Source organism: Vicugna pacos, unplaced genomic scaffold (genome assembly GCF_048564905.1).
Source record: "Vicugna pacos unplaced genomic scaffold, VicPac4 SAC-SAT, whole genome shotgun sequence".
In the NCBI taxonomy this organism is placed as follows: Eukaryota; Metazoa; Chordata; class Mammalia; order Artiodactyla; family Camelidae; genus Vicugna; species Vicugna pacos.
The window spans coordinates 33203430-33225961 of record NW_027328721.1 but is presented as its reverse complement, the minus strand read 5'-3'; positions in this window follow the sequence as shown (position 1 = coordinate 33225961).

Genomic DNA, 22532 nt, shown 5'->3' with positions numbered 1-22532 from the left:
GTGGGTTCTAACGGGATGCCTGAGCTCGTCTCCCCTGAGGGTTTTCCTAATGTCTCTGTGCCAGGGAATGCTAGGGGGGGTTTGCAGGAAATCCCAGTTACAGAGGCTGCCTCACAAGGTCAGGGAAGTTATTTCTCGGACTTCCCCGAACAGGGAACACCTGTGACTGAAGAGAGCTGCGTGGAGTGGTCTCTCGAGCTCCCCCACGCACTGACAATGGTTCCGGAATCCTGAGCGTGGGGAGGTTACACCAAATGTCGGCAGCGCGTGGGTGATAACGGGATACCTGAGCTCGTCTCCCCTAAGTGTTTCCCTAATGTCTCTGTGCCAGGGAATGCTAGGGGTTGTTTGCAGGAAATCCCAGTGACAGAGGCTGCCTCCCCAAGGTCAGGGAATGTATTTCTCGGACTTCCCCGAACAGGGAACACCTGTGACTGAAGAGAGCTGCGTGGACTTGTCTCTCGAGCTACCCCACGCACTGAAAATGGTTCCGGAATCCTGAGCGTGGGGAGGTTCCACCAACGGTCGGCAGCGCGTGGGTTCTAACGGGATGCCTGAGCTCGTCTCCCCTGAGGGTTTCCCTAATGTCTCTGTGCCAGGGAATGCTAGGGGGGGTTTGCAGGAAATCTCAGTGACAGAGGCTGCCTCCCCAAGGTCAGGGAAGGTATTTCTCGGACTTCCCCGAACAGGGAACACCTGTGACTGAAGATAGCTGCGTGGACTTGTCTCTCGAGCTCCCCCACGCACTGACAATAGTTCCGGAATCCTGAGCGTGGGGAGGTTCCACCAACGGTCGGCAGCGCGTGGGTTCTAACGGGATGCCTGTGCTCGTCTCCCCTGAGGCTTTTCCTAATTTCTCTGTGCCAGAGAATGCTACTGGGGGGTTTGCAGGAAATCCCAGTGACAGAGGCTGCCTCCCCAAGGTCATGGAAGGTATTTCTGGGACTTCCCCGAACAGGGAACACCTGTGACTGAAGAGGGCTGCGTGGAGTGTTCTCTCGAGCTCCCCCACGCACTGACAATGTTTCCGGAATCCTGAGCGTGGGGAGGATCCACCAACTGTCGGCAGCGCGTGGGTTCTAACGGGATGCCTGAGCTCGTCTCCCCTGAGTGTTTTCCTAATGTCTCTGTGCCAGGGAATGCTAGGGGGGGTTTGCAGGAAATCCCAGTTACAGAGGCTGCCTCCCCAAGGTCAGGGATGGTATTTCTCGGACTTCCCCGAACAGGGAACACTTGTGACTGAAGAGAGCTGCGTGGAGTTTTCTCTCGAGCTCCCCCACGCACTGACAATGGTTCCGGAATCCTGAGCGTGGGGAGGTTCCACCAACGGTCGGCAGCGCGTGGGTTCTAACGGGATGCCTGAGCTCGTCTCCCCTGAGGGTTTCCCTAATGTCTCTGTGCCAGGGAATGCTAGGGGGCGTTTGCAGGAAATCCCAGTGACAGAGGCTGCCTCCCCAAGGTCAGGGAAGGTATTTCTCGGACTTCCCCGAACAGGGAACACCTGTGACTTAAGAGAGCTGCGTGGAGTTGTCTCTCGGGCTCCCACACGCACTGACAATGCTTCCAGAATCCTGAGCGTGGGGAGGTTCCACCAACGGTCGGCAGCGCGTGGGTTCTAACGGGATGCCTGAGCTCGTCTCCCCTGAGGGTTTTCCTAATGTCTCTCTGCCAGGGAATGCTAGGGGGGGTTTGCAGGAAATCCCAGTGACAGAAGCTGCCTCCCCAAGGTCAGGGAAGGTATTTCTCGGACTTCCCCGTACAGGGAACTCCTGTGACTGAAGAGAGCTACGTGGAGTTGTCTCTCAAACTCCCCCACGCACTGACAATGTTTCGGGAATCCTGAGCGTGGGGAGGTTCCCCCAACGGTCGGCAGCGCGTGGGTTCTAACAGGATGCCTGATCTCGTCTCCCCTGATTGTCTTCCTAATGTCTCTGTGCCAGGAAATGCTAGGGGGGGTTTGCAGGAAATCCCAGTGACAGAGGCTGCCTCCCCAAGGTCAGGGAAAGTATTTCTCGGACTTCCCCGAACAGGGAACACCTGTGACTGAAGATAGCTGCGTGGACTTGTCTCTCGAGCTCCCCCACGCACTGACAATGATTCCGGAATACTGAGCGTGGGGAGGTTCCACCAACGGTCGGCAGCGCGTTGGTTCTAACGGGATGCCTGAGCTCGTCTCCCCTGAGGGTTTTCCTAATGTCTCTGTGCCAGGGAATGCTAGGGGGGGTTTGCAGGAAATCCCAGTGACAGAGGCTGCCTCCCCAAGGTCAGGGAAGGTATTTCTCGGACTTCCCCGAACAGGGAACACCTGTGACTGAAGAGAGCTGCGTGGACTTCTCTCTCGAGCTCCCCCACGCACTGACAATGGTTCCGGAATCCTGAGCGTGGGGTGGTTCCACCAACGGTCGGCAGCGCGTGGGTTCTAACGGGATGCCTGAGCTCGTCTCCCCTGAGTGTTTTCCTAATGTCTCTGTGCCAGGGAATGCTAGGGGGGGTTTGCAGGAAATCCCAGTTACAGAGGCTGCCTCACAAGGTCAGGGAAGTTATTTCTCGGACTTCCCCGAACAGGGAACACCTGTGACTGAAGAGAGCTGCGTGGAGTGGTCTCTCGAGCTCCCCCACGCACTGACAATGGTTCCGGAATCCTGAGCGTGGGGAGGTTACACCAAATGTCGGCAGCGCGTGGGTGATAACGGGATACCTGAGCTCGTCTCCCCTAAGTGTTTCCCTAATGTCTCTGTGCCAGGGAATGCTAGGGGGTGTTTGCAGGAAATCCCAGTGACAGAGGCTGCCTCCCCAAGGTCAGGGAATGTATTTCTCGGACTTCCCCGAACAGGGAACACCTGTGACTGAAGAGAGCTGCGTGGACTTGTCTCTCGAGCTACCCCACGCACTGAAAATGGTTCCGGAATCCTGAGCGTGGGGAGGTTCCACCTACGGTCGGCAGCGCGTGGGTTCTAACGGGATGCCTGAGCTCGTCTCCCCTGAGGGTTTCCCTAATGTCTCTGTGCCAGGGAATTCTAGGGGGGGTTTGCAGGAAATCCCAGTGACAGAGGCTGCCTCCCCAAGGTCAGGGAAGGTATTTCTCGGACTTCCCCGAACAGGGAACACCTGTGACTGAAGATAGCTGCGTGGACTTGTCTCTCGAGCTCCCCCACGCACTGACAATGGTTCCGGAATCCTGAGCGTGGGGAGGTTCCACCAACGGTCGGCAGCGCGTGGGTTCTAACGGGATGCCTGTGCTCGTCTCCCCTGAGGCTTTTCCTAATTTCTCTGTGCCAGAGAATGCTACGGGGGGGTTTGCAGGAAATCCCAGTTACAGAGGCTGCCTCCCCAAGATCAGGGATGGTATTTCTCGGACTTCCCCGAACAGGGAACACTTGTGACTGAAGAGAGCTGCGTGGAGTTTTCTCTCGAGCTCCCCCACGCACTGACAATGGTTCCGGAATCTTGAGCGTGGGGAGGTTCCACCAACGGTCGGCAGCGCGTGGGTTCTAACGGGATGCCTGAGCTCGTCTCCCCTGAGGGTTTCCCTAATGTCTCTGTGCCAGGGAATGCTAGGGGGGGTTTGCAGGAAATCCCAGTGACAGAGGCTGCCTCCCCAAGGTCAGGGAAGGTATTTCTCGGACTTCCCCGAACAGGGAACACCTGTGACTGAAGAGAGCTGCGTGGAGTTGTCTTTCGAGCTCCCCCACGCAGTGACAATGGTTCCGGATTCCTGAACGTGGGGAGGTTCCACCAACGGTCGTCAGCGCGTGGGTTCTAACGGGATGCCTGAGCTCGTCTTCCCTGAGTGTTTCCCTAATGTCTCTGTGCCAGGGAATGCTAGGGGGTGTTTGCAGGAAATCCCAGTGACAGTGGCTGCCTCCCCAAGGTCAGGGAAGGTATTTCTCGGACTTCCCCGAACAGGGAACACCTGTGACTGAAGAGAGCTGCGTGGAGTGGTCTCTCGAGCTCCCCCACGCACAGACAATGGTTCCGGAATCCTGAGCGTGGGGAGGTTCCACCAACGGTCGGCAGCGCATGGGCTCTTACGGGATGCCTGAACTCGTCTCCCCTGGGGGTTTTCTTAATGTCTCTGTGCCACGGAATGCTAGGGGGGGTTTGCAGGAAATCCCAGTGACAGAAGCTGCCTCCCCAAGGTCAGGGAAGGTATTTCTCGGACTTCCCCGTACAGGGAACACCTGTGACTGAAGAGAGCTACGTGGAGTTGTCTCTCAAACTCCCCCACGCACTGACAATGTTTCCGGAATCCTGAGCGTGGGGAGGTTCCCCCAACGGTCGGCAGCGCGTGGGTTCTTACAGGATGCCTGATCTCGTCTCCCCTGATTGTCTTCCTAATGTCTCTGTGCCAGGGAATGATAGGGGGGGTTTGCAGGAAATCCCAGTGACAGAGGCTGCCTCCCCAAGGTCAGGGAAAGTATTTCTCGGAATTCCCCGAACAGGGAACACCTGTGACTGAAGATAGATGCGTGGACTTGTCTCTCGAGCTCCCCCACGCACTGACAATGGTTCCGGAATCCTGAGCGTGGGGAGGTTCCACCAACGGTCGGCAGCGCGTTGGTTCTAACGGGATGCCTGAGCTCGTCTCCCCTGAGGGTTTTCCTAATGTCTCTGTGCCAGGGAATGCTAGGGGGGGTTTGCAGGAAATCCCAGTGACAGAGGCTGCCTCCCCAAGGTCAGGGAAGGTATTTCTCGGACTTCCCGAACAGGGAACACCTGTGACTGAAGAGAGCTGCGTGGACTTCTCTCTCGAGCTCCCCCACGCACTGACAATGGTTCCGGAATCCTGAGCGTGGGGAGGTTCCACCAACGGTCGGCAGCGCGTGGGTTCTAACGGGATGCCTGAGCTCGTCTCCCCTGAGTGTTTTCCTAATGTCTCTGTGCCAGGGAATGCTAGGGGGGGTTTGCAGGAAATCCCAGTTACAGAGGCTGCCTCACAAGGTCAGGGAAGGTATTTCTCGGACTTCCCCGAACAGGGAACACCTGTGACTGAAGAGAGCTGCGTGGAGTGGTCTCTCGAGCTCCCCCACGCACTGACAATGGTTCCGGAATCCTGAGCGTAGGGAGGTTACACCAAAGGTCGGCAGCGCCTGGGTGCTAACGGGATACCTGAGCTCGTCTCCCCTGAGGGTTTCCCTAATGTCTCTGTGCCAGGGAATGCTAGGGGGTGTTTGCAGGAAATCCCAGTGACAGAGGCTGCCTCCCCAAGGTCAGGGAAGTTATTTCTCGGACTTCCCCGAACAGGGAACACCTGTGACTGAAGAGAGCTGCGTGGACTTGTCTCTCGAGGTCCCCCACGCACTGAAAATGGTTCCGGAATCCTGAGCGTGGGGAGGTTCCACCAACGGTCGGCAGCGCGTGGGTTCTAACGGGATGCCTGAGCTCGTCTCCCCTGAGGGTTTCCCTAATGTCTCTGTGCCAGGGAATGCTAGGGGGGGTTTGCAGGAAATCCCAGTGACAGAGGCTGCCTCCCCAAGGTCAGGGAAGGTATTTCTCGGACTTCCCCGAACAGGGAACACCTGTGACTGAAGATAGCTGCGTGGACTTGTCTCTCGAGGTCCCCCACGCACTGACAATGGTTCCGGAATCCTGAGCGTGGGGAGGTTCCACCAACGGTCGGCAGCGCGTGGGTTCTAACGGGATGCCTGAGCTCGTCTCCCCTGAGGCTTTTCCTTATGTCTCTGTGCCAGGGAATGCTAGGGGGGGTTTGCAGGAAATCCCAGTGACAGAGGCTGCCTCCCCAAGGTCAGGGAAGGTATTTCTCGGACTTCCCCGAACAGGGAACACCTGTGACTGAAGAGAGCTGCGTGGAGTTGTCTCTCGAGCTCCCCCACGCACTGAGAATGGTTCCGGAATCCTGAGCGTGGGGAGGTTCCACCAACGGTCGGCAGCGCGTGGGTTCTAACGGGATGCCTGAGCTCGTCTCCCCTGAGGGTTTCCCAAATGTCTCTGTGCCAGGGAATGCTAGGGGGGTTTTGCAGGAAATCCCAGTGACAGAGGCTGCCTCCCCAAGGTCAGGGAAGGTATTTCTCGGACTTCCCCGAACAGGGAACACCTGTGACTGAAGAGAGCTGCGTGGAGTTGTCTCTCGAGCTCCCCCACGCAGTGACAATGGTTCCGGATTCCTGAGCGTGGGGAGGTTCCACCAACGGTCGTCAGCGCGTGGGTTCTAACGGGATGCCTGAGCTCGTCTTCCCTGAGTGTTTCCCTAATGTCTCTGTGCCAGGGAATGCTAGGGGGGGTTTGCAGGAAATCCCAGTGACAGAGGCTGCCTCCCCAAGGTCAGGGAAGGTATTTCTCGGACTTCCCCCAACAGGGAACACCTGTGACTGAAGAGAGCTGCGTGGAGTGGTCTCTCGAGCTCCCCCACGCACTGACAATGGTTCCGGAATACTGAGCGTGGGGAGGTTCCACCAACGGTCGGCAGCGCATGGGCTATTACGGGATGCCTGAGCTCGTCTCCCCTGGGGGTTTTCCTAATGTCTCTGTGCCACGGAATGCTAGGGGTGGTTTGCAGGAAATCCCAGTGACAGAGGCTGCCTCCCCAAGGTCAGGGAAGTTATTTCTCGGACTTCACCGAACAGGGAACACCTGTGACTGAAGAGAGCTGCGTGGACTTGTCTCTCGATCTACCCCACGCACTGAAAATGTTTCCGGAATCCTGAGCGTGGGGAGGTTCCACCAACGGTCGGCAGCGCGTGGGTTCTAACGGGATGCCTGAGCTCGTCTCCCCTGAGTGTTTTCCTAATGTCTCTGTGCCAGGGAATGCTAGGGGGGGTTTGCAGGAAATCCCAGTTACAGAGGCTGCCTCACAAGGTCAGGGAAGGTATTTCTCGGACTTCCCCGAACAGGGAACACCTGTGACTGAAGAGAGCTGCGTGGAGTGGTCTCTCGAGCTCCCCCACGCACTGACAATGGTTCCGGAATCCTGAGCATAGGGAGGTTACACCAAAGGTCGGCAGCGCCTGGGTGCTAACGGGATACCTGAGCTCGTCTACCCTGAGGTTTTCCCTAATGTCTCTGTGCCAGGGAATGCTAGGGGGTGTTTGCAGGAAATCCCAGTGACAGAGGCTGCCTCCCCAAAGTCAGGGAAGTTATTTCTCGGACTTCCCCGAACAGGGAACACCTGTGACTGAAGAGAGCTGCGTGGACTTGTCTCTCGAGGTCCCCCACGCACTGAAAATGGTTCCGGAATCCTGAGCGTGCGGAGGTTCCACCAACGGTCGGCAGCGCGTGGGTTCTAACGGGATGCCTGAGCTCGTCTCCCCTGAGGGTTTCCCTAATGTCTCTGTGCCAGGGAATGCTAGGGGGGGTTTGCAGGAAATCCCAGTGACAGAGGCTGCCTCCCCAAGGTCAGGGAAGGTATTTCTCGGACTTCCCCGAACAGGGAACACCTGTGACTGAAGATAGCTGCGTGGACTTGTCTCTCGAGGTCCCCCACGCACTGACAATGGTTCCGGAATCCTGAGCGTGGGGAGGTTCCACCAACGGTCGGCAGCGCGTGGGTTCTAACGGGATGCCTGTGCTCGTCTCCCCTGAGGCTTTTCCTTATGTCTCTGTGCCAGGGAATGCTAGGGGGGGTTTGCAGGAAATCCCAGTGACAGAGGCTGCCTCCCCAAGGTCAGGGAAGGTATTTCTCGGACTTCCCCGAACAGGGAACACCTGTGACTGAAGAGAGCTGCGTGGAGTTGTCTCTCGAGCTCCCCCACGCACTGAGAATGGTTCCGGAATCCTGAGCGTGGGGAGGTTCCACCAACGGTCGGCAGCGCGTGGGTTCTAACGGGATGCCTGAGCTCGTCTCCCCTGAGGGTTTCCCAAATGTCTCTGTGCCAGGGAATGCTAGGGGGGTTTTGCAGGAAATCCCAGTGACAGAGGCTGCCTCCCCAAGGTCAGGGAAGGTATTTCTCGGACTTCCCCGAACAGGGAACACCTGTGACTGAAGAGAGCTGCGTGGAGTTGTCTCTCGAGCTCCCCCACGCAGTGACAATGGTTCCGGATTCCTGAGCGTGGGGAGGTTACACCAACGGTCGTCAGCGCGTGGGTTCTAACGGGATGCCTGAGCTCGTCTTCCCTGAGTGTTTCCCTAATGTCTCTGTGCCAGGGAATGCTAGGGGGGGTTTGCAGGAAATCCCAGTGACAGAGGCTGCCTCCCCAAGGTCAGGGAAGGTATTTCTCGGACTTCCCCCAACAGGGAACACCTGTGACTGAAGAGAGCTGCGTGGAGTTGTCTCTCGAGCTCCCCCACGCACTGACAATGGTTCCGGAATACTGAGCGTGGGGAGGTTCCATCAACGGTCGGCAGCGCATGGGCTATTACGGGATGCCTGAGCTCGTCTCCCCTGGGGGTTTTCCTAATGTCTCTGTGACACGGAATGCTAGGGGTGGTTTGCAGGAAATCCCAGTGACAGAGGCTGCCTCCCCAAGGTCAGGGAAGTTATTTCTCGGACTTCACCGAACAGGGAACACCTGTGACTGAAGAGAGCTGCGTGGACTTGTCTCTCGATCTACCCCACGCACTGAAAATGTTTCCGGAATCCTGAGCGTGGGGAGGTTCCACCAACGGTCGGCAGCGCGTGGGTTCTAACGGGATGCCTGAGCTCGTCTCCCCTGAGGGTTTCCCTAATGTCTCTGTGCCAGGGAATTCTAGGGGTGGTTTGCAGGAAATCCCAGTGACAGAGGCTGCCTCCCCAAGGTCAGGGAAGGTATTTCTCGGACTTCCCCGAACAGGGAACACCTGTGACTTAAGAGAGCTGCGTGGAGTGGTCTCTCGTGCTCCCACACGCACTGACAATGGTTCCAGAATCCTGAGCGTGGGGAGGTTCCACCAACGGTCGGCAGCGCGTGGGTTCTAACGGGATGCCTGAGCTCGTCTCCCCTGAGGGTTTTCCTAATGTCTCTGTGCCAGGGAATGCTAGGGGGGGTTTGCAGGAAATCCCAGTGACAGAAGCTGCCTCCCCAAGGTCAGGGAATGTATTTCTCGGACTTCCCCGTACAGGGAACACCTGTGACTGAAGAGAGCTACGTGGAGTTGTCTCTCGAACTCCCCCACACACTGACAATGTTTCCGGAATCCTGAGCGTGGGGAGGTTCCCCCAACGGTCGGCAGCGCGTGGGTTCTTGCAGGATGCCTGATCTCGTCTCCCCTGATTGTCTTCCTAATGTCTCTGTGCCAGGGAATACTAGGGGGTGTTTACAGGACATCCCAGTGACAGAGGCTGCCTCCCCAAGGTCAGGCAAGGTATTTCTCGGACTTCCCCGAACAGGGAACACCTGTGGCTGAAGATAGCTGCGTGGACTTGTCTCTCGAGCTCCCCCACGCACTGACAATGGTTCCGGAATCCTGAGCGTGGGGAGGTTCCACCAACGGTCGGCAGCGCGTGGGTTCTAACGGGATGCCTGAGCTCGTCTCCCCTGAGGGTTTTCCTAATGTCTCTGTGCCAGGGAATGCTAGGGGGGGTTTGCAGGAAATCCCAGTGACAGAGGCTGCCTCCCCAAGGTCAAGGAAGGTATTTCTCGGACTTCCCCGAACAGGGAACACCTGTGACTGAAGAGAGCTGCGTGGAGTGGTCTCTCGAGCTCCCCCACGCACTGACAATGGTTCCGGAATCCTGAGCGTGGGGAGGTTCCACCAAGGGTCGGCAGCGCGTGGGTTCTAACGGGATGCATGTGCTCGTCTCCCCTGAGTGTTTTCCTAATGTCTCTGTGCCAGGGAATGCTAGGGGGGGTTTGCAGGAATTCCCAGTGACAGAGGCTGCCTCCCCAAGGTCAGGGAAGGTATTTCTCGGACTTCCCCGAACAGGGAACACCTGTGACTGAAGAGAGCTGCGTGGAGTTGTCTCTCGAGCTACCCCACTCACTGAAAATGGTTCCAGAATCCTGAGCGTGGGGAGGTTCCACCAACGGTCGGCTGCGCGTGGGTTCTAACGGGATGCCTGAGCTCGTCTCCCCTGAGGTTTTCCCTAATGTCTCTGTGCCAGGGAATGCTAGGGGGGGTTTGCAGGAAATCCCAGTGACAGAGGCTGCCTCCCCAAGGTCAGGGAAGGTATTTCTCGGAGTTCCCCGAACAGGGAACACCTGTGACTGAAGAGAGCTGCGTGGAGTGGTCTCTCGAGCTCCCCCACGCACTGACAATGGTTCCGGAATCCTGAGCGTGGGGAGGTTCCACCAACGGTCGGCAGCGCGTGGGTTCTAACGGGATGCCTGTGCTCGTCTCCCCTGAGGGTTTTCCTAATGTCTCTGTGCCAGGGAATGCTAGAGTGGGTTTGCAGGAAATCCCAGTGACAGAGGCTGCCTCCTCAAGGTCAGGGAAGGTATTTCTCTGACTTCCCCGAACAGGGAACACCTGTGGCTGAAGAGAGCTGCGTGGACTTCTCTCTCGAGCTCCCCCACGCACTGACAATGGTTCCGGAATCCTGTGCGTGGGGAGGTTCCACCAACGGTCGGCAGCGCGTGGGTTCTAACGGGATGCATGAACTCGTCTCTCCTGAGGGTTTCCCTAATATCTCTGTGCCAGGGAATGCTAGGGGGGGTTTGCAGGAAATCCCAGTGACACAGGCTGCCTCCCCAAGGTCAGGGAAGGTATTTCTCGGACTTCCCCGAACAGGGAACACCTGTGACTGAAGAGAGCTGCGTGGAGTGGTCTCTCGAGCTCCCCCACGCACTGACAATGTTTCCGGAATCCTGAGCGTGGGGAGGATCCACCAACAGTCGGCAGCGCGTGGGTTCTAACGGGATGCCTGAGCTCGTCTCCCCTGAGGGTTTTCCTAATGTCTCTGTGCCAGGGAATGCTAGGGGGGGTTTGCAGGAAATCCCAGTGACAGAGGCTGCCTCCCCAAGGTCAGGGAAGGTATTTCTCGGACTTCCCCGAACAGGGAACACCTGAGACTGGAGAGAGCTGCGTGGACTTGTCTCTCGAGCTCCCCCACGCACTGACAATGGTTCCGGAATCCTGAGCGTGGGGAGGTTCCACCAACGGTCGTCAGCGCGTGGGTTCTAACGGGATGCCTGAGCTCGTCTTCCATGAGTGTTTCCCTAATGTCTCTGTGCCAGGGAATGCTAGGGGGGGTTTGCAGGAATCCCAGTGACAGAGGCTGCCTCCCCAAGGTCAGGGAATGTATTTCTCGGACTTCCCCGAACAGGGAACACCTGTGACTGAAGACAGCTGCGTGGAGTTGTCTCTCGAGCTCCCCCACGCACTGAAAATATTTCCGGAATACTGAGCGTGGGGAGGTTCCACCAACGGTCGGCAGCACGTGGGTTCTAACGGGATGCCTGAGCTCGTGTCCCCTGAGGGTTTCCCAAATATCTCTGTGCCAGGGAATGCTAGGGGTGGGCTGCAGGAAATCCCAGTGACAGAGGCTGCCTCCCCATGGTCAGGGAAGGTATTTCTCGGACTTCCCCGAACAGGGAACACCTGTGACTGAAGAGAGCTGCGTGGAGTGGTCTCTCGAGCTCCCCCACGCACTGACTATGTTTCCAGAATCCTGAGCGTGGGGAGGTTCCACCAACGGTCGGCAGCGCTTGGGTTCTAACGGGATGCCTGAGCTCGTCTCCCCTGAGGGTTTTCCTAATGTCTCTGTGCCAGGGAATGCTTCGGGGGGTTTGCAGAAAATCCCAGTGACAGAGGCTGCCTCCCCAAGGTCAGGTAAGGTATTTCTCGGACTTCCCCGAACAGGGAACACCTGTGACTGAAGAGAGCTGCGTGGAGTGGTCTCTCGAGCTCCCCCACGCACTGACAATGGTTCCGGAATCCTGAGCGTGGGGAGGTTCCCCCAACGGTCGGCAGCGCGTGGGTTCTAACGGGATGCCTGAGCTCGTCTACCCTGAAGGTTTTCCTAATGTCTCTGTGCCAGGGAATGCTAGGGGGGGTTTGCAGGAAATCCCAGTGACAGAGGCTGCCTCCCCAAGGTCAGGGAAGGTATTTCTCGGACTTCCCCGAACAGGGAACACCTGTGAGTGAAGAGAGGTGCGTGGAGTGGTCTCTCGAGCTCCCCCACGCACTGACAATGTTTCCGGAATCCTGAGCGTAGGAAGGTTCCACCAATGGTCGGCAGCGCGTGGGTTCTAACGGGATGCCTGAGCTCGTCTCCCCTGAGGGTTTTCCTAATGTCTCTGTGCCAGGGAATGCTAGGGGGGGTTTGCAGTTAATCCCAGTGACAGAAGCTGCCTCCCCAAGGTCAGGGAAGGTATTTCTCGGACTTCCCCGTACAGGGAACACCTGTGACTGAAGAGAGCTTCGTGGAGTTGTCTCTCGAGCTCCCCCACGCACTGACAATTGTTCCGGAATCCTGAGCATGGGGAGGTTCCACCAACGGTCGGCAGCGCGTGGGTTCTAACGGGATGCCTGAGCTCGTCCCCCTTGAGGGTGTCCCTAATGTCTCAGTGCTAGGGAATGCTAGGGGCGGTTTGCAGGAAATCCCAGTGACAGAGGCTGCCTCCCCAAGTTCAGGGAAGGTATTTCTCGGACTTCCCCGAACAGGGAACACCTGTGACTGAAGAGAGCTGTGTGGAGTTGTCTCTCGATCTCCCACACGCACTGACAATGGTTCCGGAATCCTGAGCGTGGGGAGGTTCCACCAACAGTCGGCAGCGCGTGGGTTCTAACGGGATGCCTGAGCTCGTCTCCCCTGAGGGTTTTCCTAATTTCTCTGTGCCAGGGAATGCTAGGGGGGGTTTGCAGGAAATCCCAGTGACAGAGGCTGCCTCCCCAAGGTCAGGGAAGGTATTTCTCGGACTTCCCCGAACAGGGAACACCTGTGACTGAAGAGAGCTGCGTGGAGATGTCTCTCGAGCTCCCCCACGCACTGACAATGGTTCCGGAATCCTGAGCGTGGGGAGGTTCCACCAACGGTCGGCAGCGCGTGGGTTCTAACAGGATGCCTGATCTCTTCTCCCCTGAGTGTTTTCGTAATGTCTCTGGGCCAGGGAATGCTAGGGGGGGTTTGCAGGAAATCCCAGTGACAGAGGCTGCCTCCCCAAGGACAGGGAAGGTATTTCTCGGACTTCCCCGTACAGGGAACACCTGTGACTGAAGAGAGCTGCGTGGACTTGCCTCTCGAGCTCCCCCACGCACTGACAATGGTTCCGGAATCCTGAGCGTGGGGAGGTTCCACCAACGGTCGGCAGCGCGTGGGATCTAATGGGATGCCTGAGCTCGTCTCCCCTGAGGGTTTCCCTAATATCTTTGTTCCAGGGAAAGCTAGGGGGGGTTTGCAGGAAATCCCAGTGACAGAGGCTGCCTCCCCAAGTCATGGAAGGTATTTTTCGGACTTCCCCGAACAGGGAACACCTGTGACTGAAGAGAGCTCCGCGGATAGGTCTCTCGAGATCCACGACGCACTGACAATGGTTCCGGAATCCTGAGCGTGGGGAGGTTCCACCAACGGTCGGCAGCGCGTGGGTTCTATCGGGATGCCTGAGCTCGTCTCCCCTAAGGGTTTTCCTAATGTCTCTGTGCCAGGGAATGCTAGGGGGGTTTGCGGGAAATCCCAGTGACAGAGGCTGCCTCCCCAAGGTCAGGGAAGGTATTTCTCGGACTTCCCCGAACAGGGAACACCTGTGACTGAAGAGAGCTGCGTGGACTTGTATCTCGAGCTCCCCCACGCACTGACAATGTTTCCGGAATTCTGAGCGTGGGGAGGATCCACCGACGGTCGGCAGCGCGTGGGTTCTAACGGGATGCCTGAGCTCGTCTCCCCTGAGGGTTTTCCTAATGTCTCTGTGCCAGGGAATGCTAGGGGGGGTTTGCAGGAAATCCCAGTGACAGAGGCTGCCTCCCCAAGGTCAGGGAAGATATTTCTCGTACTTCCCCGTACAGGGAACACCTGTGAATGAAGAGAGCTGCATGGAGATGTCTCTCGAAATCCCCAACGCACTGACAATGGTTCCGGAATCCTGAGCGTGGGGAGGTTCCACCAACGGTCGGCAGCGCGTGTGTTCTAACGGGATGCCTGAGCTCGTCTCCCCTGAGGGTTTCCCAAATGTCTCTGTGCCAGGGAATGCTAGGGGGGGTTTGCAGGAAATCCCAGTGACAGAGGCTGCCTCCCCAAGGTCAGGGAAGGTATTTCTCGGACTTCCACGAACACGGAACACCTGTGACTGAAGAGAGCTGCGTGGAGTTGTCTCTCGAGCTCCCCCACGCACTGACTATGGTTCCGGAATCCTGAGCGTGGGGAGGTTCCACCAAAAGTCGGCAGCGCGTGGGATCTAACGGGATGCTTGATGTCGTCTCCCCTGAGTGTTTTCCTAATGTCTCTGTGCCAGGGAAAGCTGGGGGGGGTTTGCAGGAAATCCCAGTGACAGAGGCTGCCTCCCCAAGGTCAGGGAAGGTATTTCTCGGACTTCCCCGTACAGGGAACACCTGTGACTGAAGAGAGCTGCGTGGAGTTGTCTCTCAAACTCCCCCACGCACTGACAATGTTTCCGGAATCCTGAGCGTGGGGAGGTTCCACCAACGGTCGGCAGCGCGTGGGATCTAACGGGATGCCTGAGCCCGTCTCCCTTGAGGGATTCCCTAATGTCTCAGTGCTAGGGAATGCTAGGGGGGGTTTGCAGGAAATCCCAGTGACAGAGGCTGCCTCCCCAAGTCATGGAAGGTATTTCTCGGACTTCCCCGAACAGGGAACACCTGTGACTGAAGAGAGCTGCGTGGAGTTGTCTCTCGAGCTACCCCACTCACTGAAAATGGTTCCGGAATCCTGAGCGTGGGGAGGTTCCACCAACGGTCGGCAGCGCGTGGGTTCTAACGGGATGCCTGAGCTCGTCTCCCCTGAGGGTTTCCCTAATGTCTCTGTGCCAGGGAATGCTAGGGGGGGTTTGCAGGAAATCCCAGTGACAGATGCTGCCTCCCCAAGGTCAGGGAAGGTATTTCTCGGACTTCCCCGAACAGGGAACACCTGTGACTGAAGAGAGCTGCGTGGAGTGGTCTCTCGAGCTCCCCCACGCACTGACAATGATTCCGGAATCCTGAGCGTGGGGAGGTTCCACCAAGGGTCGGCAGCGCGTGGGTTCAAACGGGATGCCTGAGCTCGTCTCCCCTGAGGGTTTTCCTAATGTCTCTGTGCCAGGGAATGCTGGGGGGGGTTTGCAGGAATTCCCAGTGACAGAGGCTGCCTCCCCAAGGTCAGGGAAGGTATTTCTCGGACTTCCCCGAACAGGGAACACCTGTGACTGAAGAGAGCTGCGTGGAGTTGTCTCTCGAGCTACCCCACTCACTGAAAATGGTTCCAGAATCCTGAGCGTGGGGAGGTTCCACCAACGGTCGGCTGCGCGTGGGTTCTAACGGGATGCCTGAGCTCGTCTCCCCTGAGGGTTTCCCTAATGTCTCTGTGCCAGGGAATGCTAGGGGGGGTTTGCAGGAAATCCCAGTGACAGAGGCTGCCTCCTCAAGGTCAGGGAAGGTATTTCTCTGACTTCCCCGAACAGGGAACACCTGTGGCTGAAGAGAGCTGCGTGGACTTGTCTCTCGAGCTCCCCCACGCACTGACAATGGTTCCGGAATCCTGAGCGTGGGGAGGTTCCACCAACGGTCGTCAGCGCGTGGGTTCTAACGGGATGCCTGAGCTCGTCTTCCCTGAGTGTTTCCCTAATGTCTCTGTGCCAGGGAATGCTAGGGGGGGTTTGCAGGAAATCCCAGTGACAGAGGCTGCCTCCCCAAGGTCAGGGAATGTATTTCTCGGACTTCCCCGAACAGGGAACACCTGTGACTGAAGACAGCTGCGTGGAGTGGTCTCTCGAGCTCCCCCACGCACTGACAATGTTTCCGGAATCCTGAGCGTGGGGAGGTTCCACCAACCGTCGGCAGAGCGTGGGTTATAACGGGATGCCTGAGCTCGTCTCCCTTGAGGGTTTTCCTAATGTCTCTGTGCCAGGGAATGCTAGGGGGGGTTTGCAGGAAATCCCAGTGACAGAGGCTGCCTCCCCAAGGTCAGGGAAGGTATTTATCGGACTTCCCCGAACAGGGAACACCTGTGAATGAAGAGAGCTTCGTGGACTTGTCTCTCGATGTCCCCCACGCACTGACAATGTTTCCGGAATCCTGAGCGTGGGGAGGTTCCACCAACGGTCGGCAGCGCGTGGGTTCTAACGGGATGCCTGAGCTCGTCTCCCCTGAGTGTTTTCCTAATGTCTCTGTGCCAGGGAATGCTAGGGGGGGTTTGCAGGAAATCCCAGTGACAGAGGCTGCCTCCCCAAGGTCAGGGAAGGTATTTCTCGGACTTCCCCGAACAGGGAACACCTGTGACTGAAGAGAGCTGCGTGGAGTTGTCTCTCGAGCTCCCCCACGCACTGACAATGGTTCCGGAATCCTGAGCGTTGGGAGGTTCCACCAACGGTCGGCAGCGCGTGGGTTCTAACGGGATGCCTGAGCTCGTCTCCCCTAAGGGTTTCCCTAATGTCTCTGTGCCAGGGAATGCTAGGGGGGGTTTGCAGGAAATCCCAGTGACAGAGGCTGCCTCCCCAAGGTCAGGGAAGGTATTTCTCGGACTTCCCCGAACAGGGAACACCTGTGACTGAAGAGAGCTGCGTGGAGTTGTCTCTCGAGCTCCCCCACGCACTGAAAATAGTTCCGGAATACTGAGCGTGGGGAGGTTCCACCAACGGTCGGCAGCACGTGGGTTCTAACGGGATGCCTGAGCTCGTGTCCCCTGAGGGTTTCCCAAATATCTCTGTGCCAGGGAATGCTAGGGGGGGTTTGCAGGAAATCCCAGTGACAGAGGCTGCCTCCCCATGGTCAGGGAAGGTATTTCTCGGACTTCCCCGAACAGGGAACACCTGTGACTGAAGAGAGCTGCGTGGAGTGGTCTCTCGAGCTCCCCCACGCACTGACTATGTTTCCAGAATCCTGAGCGTGGGGAGGTTCCACCAACGGTCGGCAGCGCTTGGGTTCTAACGGGATGCCTGAGCTCGTCTCCCCTGAGGGTTTTCCTAATGTCTCTGTGCCAGGGAATGCTTCGGGGGGTTTGCAGAAAATCCCAGTGACAGAGGCTGCCTCCCCAAGGTCAGGTAAGGTATTTCTCGGACTTCCCCGAACAGGGAACACCTGTGAGTGAAGAGAGCTGCGTGGAGTGGTCTCTCGAGCTCCCCCACGCACTGACAATGGTTCCGGAATCCTGAGCGTGGGGAGGTTCCCCCAACGGTCGGCAGCGCGTGGGTTCTAACGGGATGCCTGAGCTCGTCTACCCTGAAGGTTTTCCTAATGTCTCTGTGCCAGGGAATGCTAGGGGGGGTTTGCAGGAAATCCCAGTGACAGAGGCTGCCTCCCCAAGGTCAGGGAAGGTATTTCTCGGACTTCCCCGAACAGGGAACACCTGTGAGTGAAGAGAGGTGCGTGGAGTGGTCTCTCGAGCTCCCCCACGCACTGACAATGGTTCCGGAATCCTGAGCGTAGGAAGGTTCCACCAACGGTCGGCAGCGCGTGGGTTCTAACGGGATGCCTGAGCTCGTCTCCCCTGAGGGTTTTCCTAATGTCTCTGTGCCAGGGAATGCTAGGGGGGGTTTGCAGGTAATCCCAGTGACAGAAGCTGCCTCCCCAAGGTCAGGGAAGGTATTTCTCGGACTTCCCCGTACAGGGAACACCTGTGACTGAAGAGAGCTTCGTGGAGTTGTCTCTCGAGCTCCCCCACGCACTGACAATTGTTCCGGAATCCTGAGCATGGGGAGGTTCCACCAACGGTCGGCAGCGCGTGGGTTCTAACGGGATGCCTGAGCTCGTCCCCCTTGAGGGTTTCCCTAATGTCTCAGTGCTAGGGAATGCTAGGGGCGGTTTGCAGGAAATCCCAGTGACAGAGGCTGCCTCCCCAAGTTCAGGGAAGGTATTTCTCGGACTTCCCCGAACAGGGAACACCTGTGACTGAAGAGAGCTGGGTGGAGTTGTCTCTCGATCTCCCACACGCACTGACAATGGTTCCGGAATCCTGAGCGTGGGGAGGTTCCACCAACAGTCGGCAGCGCGTGGGTTCTAACGGGATGCCTGAGCTCGTCTCCCCTGAGGGTTTTCCTAATTTCTCTGTGCCAGGGAATGCTAGGGGGGGTTTGCAGGAAATCCCAGTGACAGAGGCTGCCTCCCCAAGGTCAGGGAAGGTATTTCTCGGACTTCCCCGAACAGGGAACACCTGTGACTGAAGAGAGCTGCGTGGAGATGTCTCTCGAGCTCCCCCACGCACTGACAATGGTTCCGGAATCCTGAGCGTGGGGAGGTTCCACCAACGGTCGGCAGCGCGTGGGTTCTAACAGGATGCCTGATCTCTTCTCCCCTGAGTGTTTTCGTAATGTCTCTGGGCCAGGGAATGCTAGGGGGGGTTTGCAGGAAATCCCAGTGACAGAGGCTGCCTCCCCAAGTCATGGAAGGTATTTCTCGGACTTCCCCGAACAGGGAACACCTGTGACTGAAGAGAGCTCCGTGGATAGGTCTCTCGAGATCCCCGACGCACTGACAATGGTTCCGGAATCCTGAGCGTGGGGAGGTTCCACCAACGGTCGGCAGCGCGTGGGTTCTATCGGGATGCCTGAGCTCGTCTCCCCTAAGGGTTTTCCTAATGTCTCTGTGCCAGGGAATGCTAGGGGGGGTTTGCGGGAAATCCCAGTGACAGAGGCTGCCTCCCCAAGGTCAGGGAAGGTATTTCTCGGACTTCCCCGAACAGGGAACACCTGTGACTGAAGAGAGCTGCGTGGACTTGTCTCTCGAGCTCCCCCACGCACTGACAATGTTTCCGGAATTCTGAGCGTGGGGAGGATCCACCGACGGTCGGCAGCGCGTGGGTTCTAACGGGATGCCTGAGCTCGTCTCCCCTGAGGGTTTTCCTAATGTCTCTGTGCCAGGGAATGCTAGGGGGGGTTTGCAGGAAATCCCAGTGACAGAGGCTGCCTCCCCAAGGTCAGGGAAGGTATTTCTCGTACTTCCCTGTACAGGGAACACCTGTGAATGAAGAGAGCTGCGTGGAGATGTCTCTCGAACTCCCCAACGCACTGACAATGTTTCCGGAATCCTGAGCGTGGGGAGGTTCCACCAACGGTCGGCAGCGCGTGTGTTCTAACGGGATGCCTGAGCTTGTCTCCCCTGAGGGTTTCCCTAATGTCTCTGTGCCAGGGAATGCTAGGGGGGGTTTGCAGGAAATCCCAGTGACAGAGGCTGCCTCCCCAAGGTCAGGGAAGGTATTTCTCGGACTTCCACGAACACGGAACACCTGTGACTGAAGAGAGCTGCGTGGAGTTGTCTCTCGAGCTCCCCCACGCACTGACTATGGTTCCGGAATCCTGAGCGTGGGGAGGTTCCACCAAAAGTCGGCAGCGCGTGGGATCTAACGGGATGCTTGATGTCGTGTCCCCTGAGTGTTTTCCTAAAGTCTCTGTGCCAGGGAATGCTGGGGGGGGTTTGCAGGAAATCCCAGTGACAGAGGCTGCCTCCCCAAGGTCAGGGAAGGTATTTCTCGGACTTCCCCGTACAGGGAACACCTGTGACTGAAGAGAGCTGCGTGGAGTTGTCTCTCAAACTCCCCCACGCACTGACAATGGTTCCGGAATCCTGAGCGTGGGGAGGTTCCACCAACGGTCGGCAGCGCGTGGGATCTAACGGGATGCCTGAGCTCGTCTCCCTTGAGGGATTCCCTAATGTCTCAGTGCTAGGGAATGCTAGGGGGGGTTTGCAGGAAATCCCAGTGAAAGAGGCTGCCTCCCCAAGTCATGGAAGGTATTTCTCGGACTTCCCCGAACAGGGAACACCTGTGACTGAAGAGAGCTCCGTGGATAGGTCTCTCGAGCTCCCTGACGCACTGACAATGGTTCCGGAATCCTGAGCGTGGGTAGGTTCCACCAACGGTCGGCAGTGCGTGGGTTCTATCGGGATGCCTGAGCTCGCCTCCCCTGAGGGTTTTCCTAATATCTCTGTGCCAGGGAATGCTAGGGGGGGTTTGCGGGATATCCCAGTGACAGAGGCTGCCTCCCCAAGGTCAGGGAAGGTATTTCTCGGACTTCCCCGAACAGGGAACACCTGTGACTGAAGAGAGCTGCGTGGACATGTCTCTCGAGCTCCCCCACGCACTGACAATGGTTCCGGAATCCTGAGCGTGGGGAGGTTCCACCAACGGTCGGCAGCGCGTGGGTTCTAACGGGATGCCTGAGCTCGTCTCCCCTGAGGGTTTTCCTAATGTCTCTGTGCCAGGGAATGCTAGGGGGGGTTTGCAGGAAATCCCAGTGACAGAGGCTGCCTCCCCAAGGTCAGGGAAGGTATTTCTCGGACTTCCCCGAACAGGGAACACCTGTGACTGAAGAGAGCTGCGTGGACTTGTCTCTCGAGCTCCCCCACGTACTGACAATGGTTCCTGAATCCTGAGCTTGGGGAGGTTCCACCAACGGTTGGCAGCGCGTGGGTTCTAACGGGATGCTTGAGCTCGTCTCCCCTGAGAGTTTTCCTAATGTCTCTGTGCCAGGGAATGCTAGGGGGGGTTTGCAGGAAATCCCAGTTACAGAGGCTGCCTCCCCAAGGTCTGGGAACGTATTTCTCGGACTTCCCCGAACAGGGAACACCTGTGACTGAAGAGAGCTGCGTGGAGTTGTCTCTCGAGCTCCCCCACGCACTGAAAATGTTTCCGGAATGCTGAGCGTGGGGAGGTTCCACCAACGGTCGGCAGCGCGTGGGTTCTAACGGGATGCCTCAGCTCGTCTCATCTGAGGGTTTTCCTAATGTCTCTGTGCCAGGGAATGCTAGGGGGGGTTTGCAGGAAATCCCAGTGACAGAGGCTGCCTCCCCAAGGTCAGGGAAGGTATTTCTCGGACTTCCCCGAACAGAGAACACCTGTGACTGAAGAGAGCTGCGTGGAGTGGTCTCTCGAGCTACCCCACGCACTGACAATGGTTCCGGAATCCTGAGAGTGGGGAGGTCCACCAACGGTCGGCAGCGCGTGGGTTCTAACGGGATGCCTGAGCTCGTCTCCCCTGAGGGTTTTCCTAATGTCTCTGTGCCAGGGAATGCTAGGGGGGGTTTGCAGTAAATCCCAGTGACAGAGGCTGCCTCCCCAAGGTCAGGGAAGGTATTTCCCGGACTACCCCGTACAGGGAACACCTGTGAATGAAGAGAGCTGCGTGGAGATGTCTCTCGAAATCCCCCACGCACTGACAATGGTTCCGGAATCCTGAGCGTGGGGAGGTTCCACCAACGGTCGGCAGCGCGTGGGTTCTAACGGGATGCCTGAGCTCGTCTCCCCTGAGGGTTTCCCTAATGTCTCTGTGCCAGGGAATGCTAGGGGGGGTTTGCAGGAAATCCCAGTGACAGAGGCTGCCTCCCCAAGGTCAGGGAAGGTATTTCTCGGACTTCCCCGAACAGGGAACACCTGTGACTGAAGAGAGCTGCGTGGACTTGTCTCTCGAGCTCCCCTACGCACTGACTATTGTTCCGGAATCCTGAGCGTGGGGAGGTTCCACCAAAGGTCGGCAGCGCGTGGGATCTAACGGGATGTTTGATGTCGTCTCCCCTGAGTGTTTTCCTAATGTCTCTGTGCCAGGGAATGCTAGGGGGGGTTTGCAGGAAATCCCAGTGACAGAGGCTGCCTCCCCAAGGTCAGTGAAGGTATTTCTCGGACTTCCCCGAACAGGGAACACCTGTGACTGAAGAGAGCTGCGTGGACTTGTCTCTCGAAGTCCCCAACGCACTGACAATGGTTCCGGAATCCTGAGCGTGGGGAGGTTCCACCAACGGTCGGCAGCGCGTGGGTTCTAACGGGATGCCTGAGCTCGTCTCCCCTGAGGGTTTCCCTAATATCTCTGTGACAGGGAATGCTAGGGGGGGTTTGCAGGAAATCCCAGTGACAGTGGCTGCCTCCCCAAGGTCAGGGAAGGTATTTCTCGGACTTTCCCGAACAGGGAAAACCTGTGACTGAAGAGAGCTGCGTGGAGTTGTCTCTCGAGCTCCCCCACGCACTGACAATTGTTCCGGAATCCTGAGCGTGGGGAGGTTACACCAAAGGTCGGCAGCGCGTGGGTGCTAACGGGATACCTGAGCTCGTCTCCCCTGAGGGTTTCCCTAATGTCTCTGTGCCAGGGAATGCTAGGGGGTGTTTGCAGGAAATCCCAGTGACAGAGGCTGCCTCCCCAAGGTCAGGGAAGTTATTTCCCGGACTTCCCCGAACAGGGAACACCTGTGACTGAAGAGAGCTGCGTGGACTTGTCTCTCGAGCTACCCCACGCACTGAAAATAGTTCCGGAATCCTGAGCGTGGGGAGGTTCCACCAACGGTCGGCAGCGCGTGGGTTCTAACGGGATGCCTGAGCTCGTCTCCCCTGAGGGTTTCCCTAATGTCTCTGTGCCAGGGAATGCTAGGGGGGGTTTGCAGGAAATCCCAGTGACAGAGGCTGCCTCCCCAAGGTCAGGGAAGGTATTTCTCGGACTTCCCCGAACAGGGAACACCTGTGACTGAAGAGAGCTGCGTGGAGTGGTCTCTCGAGCTCCCCCACGCACTGACAATGGTTCCGGAATCCTGAGCGTGGGGAGGTTCCACCAAGGGTCGGCAGCGCGTGGGTTCTAACGGGATGCATGTGCTCGTC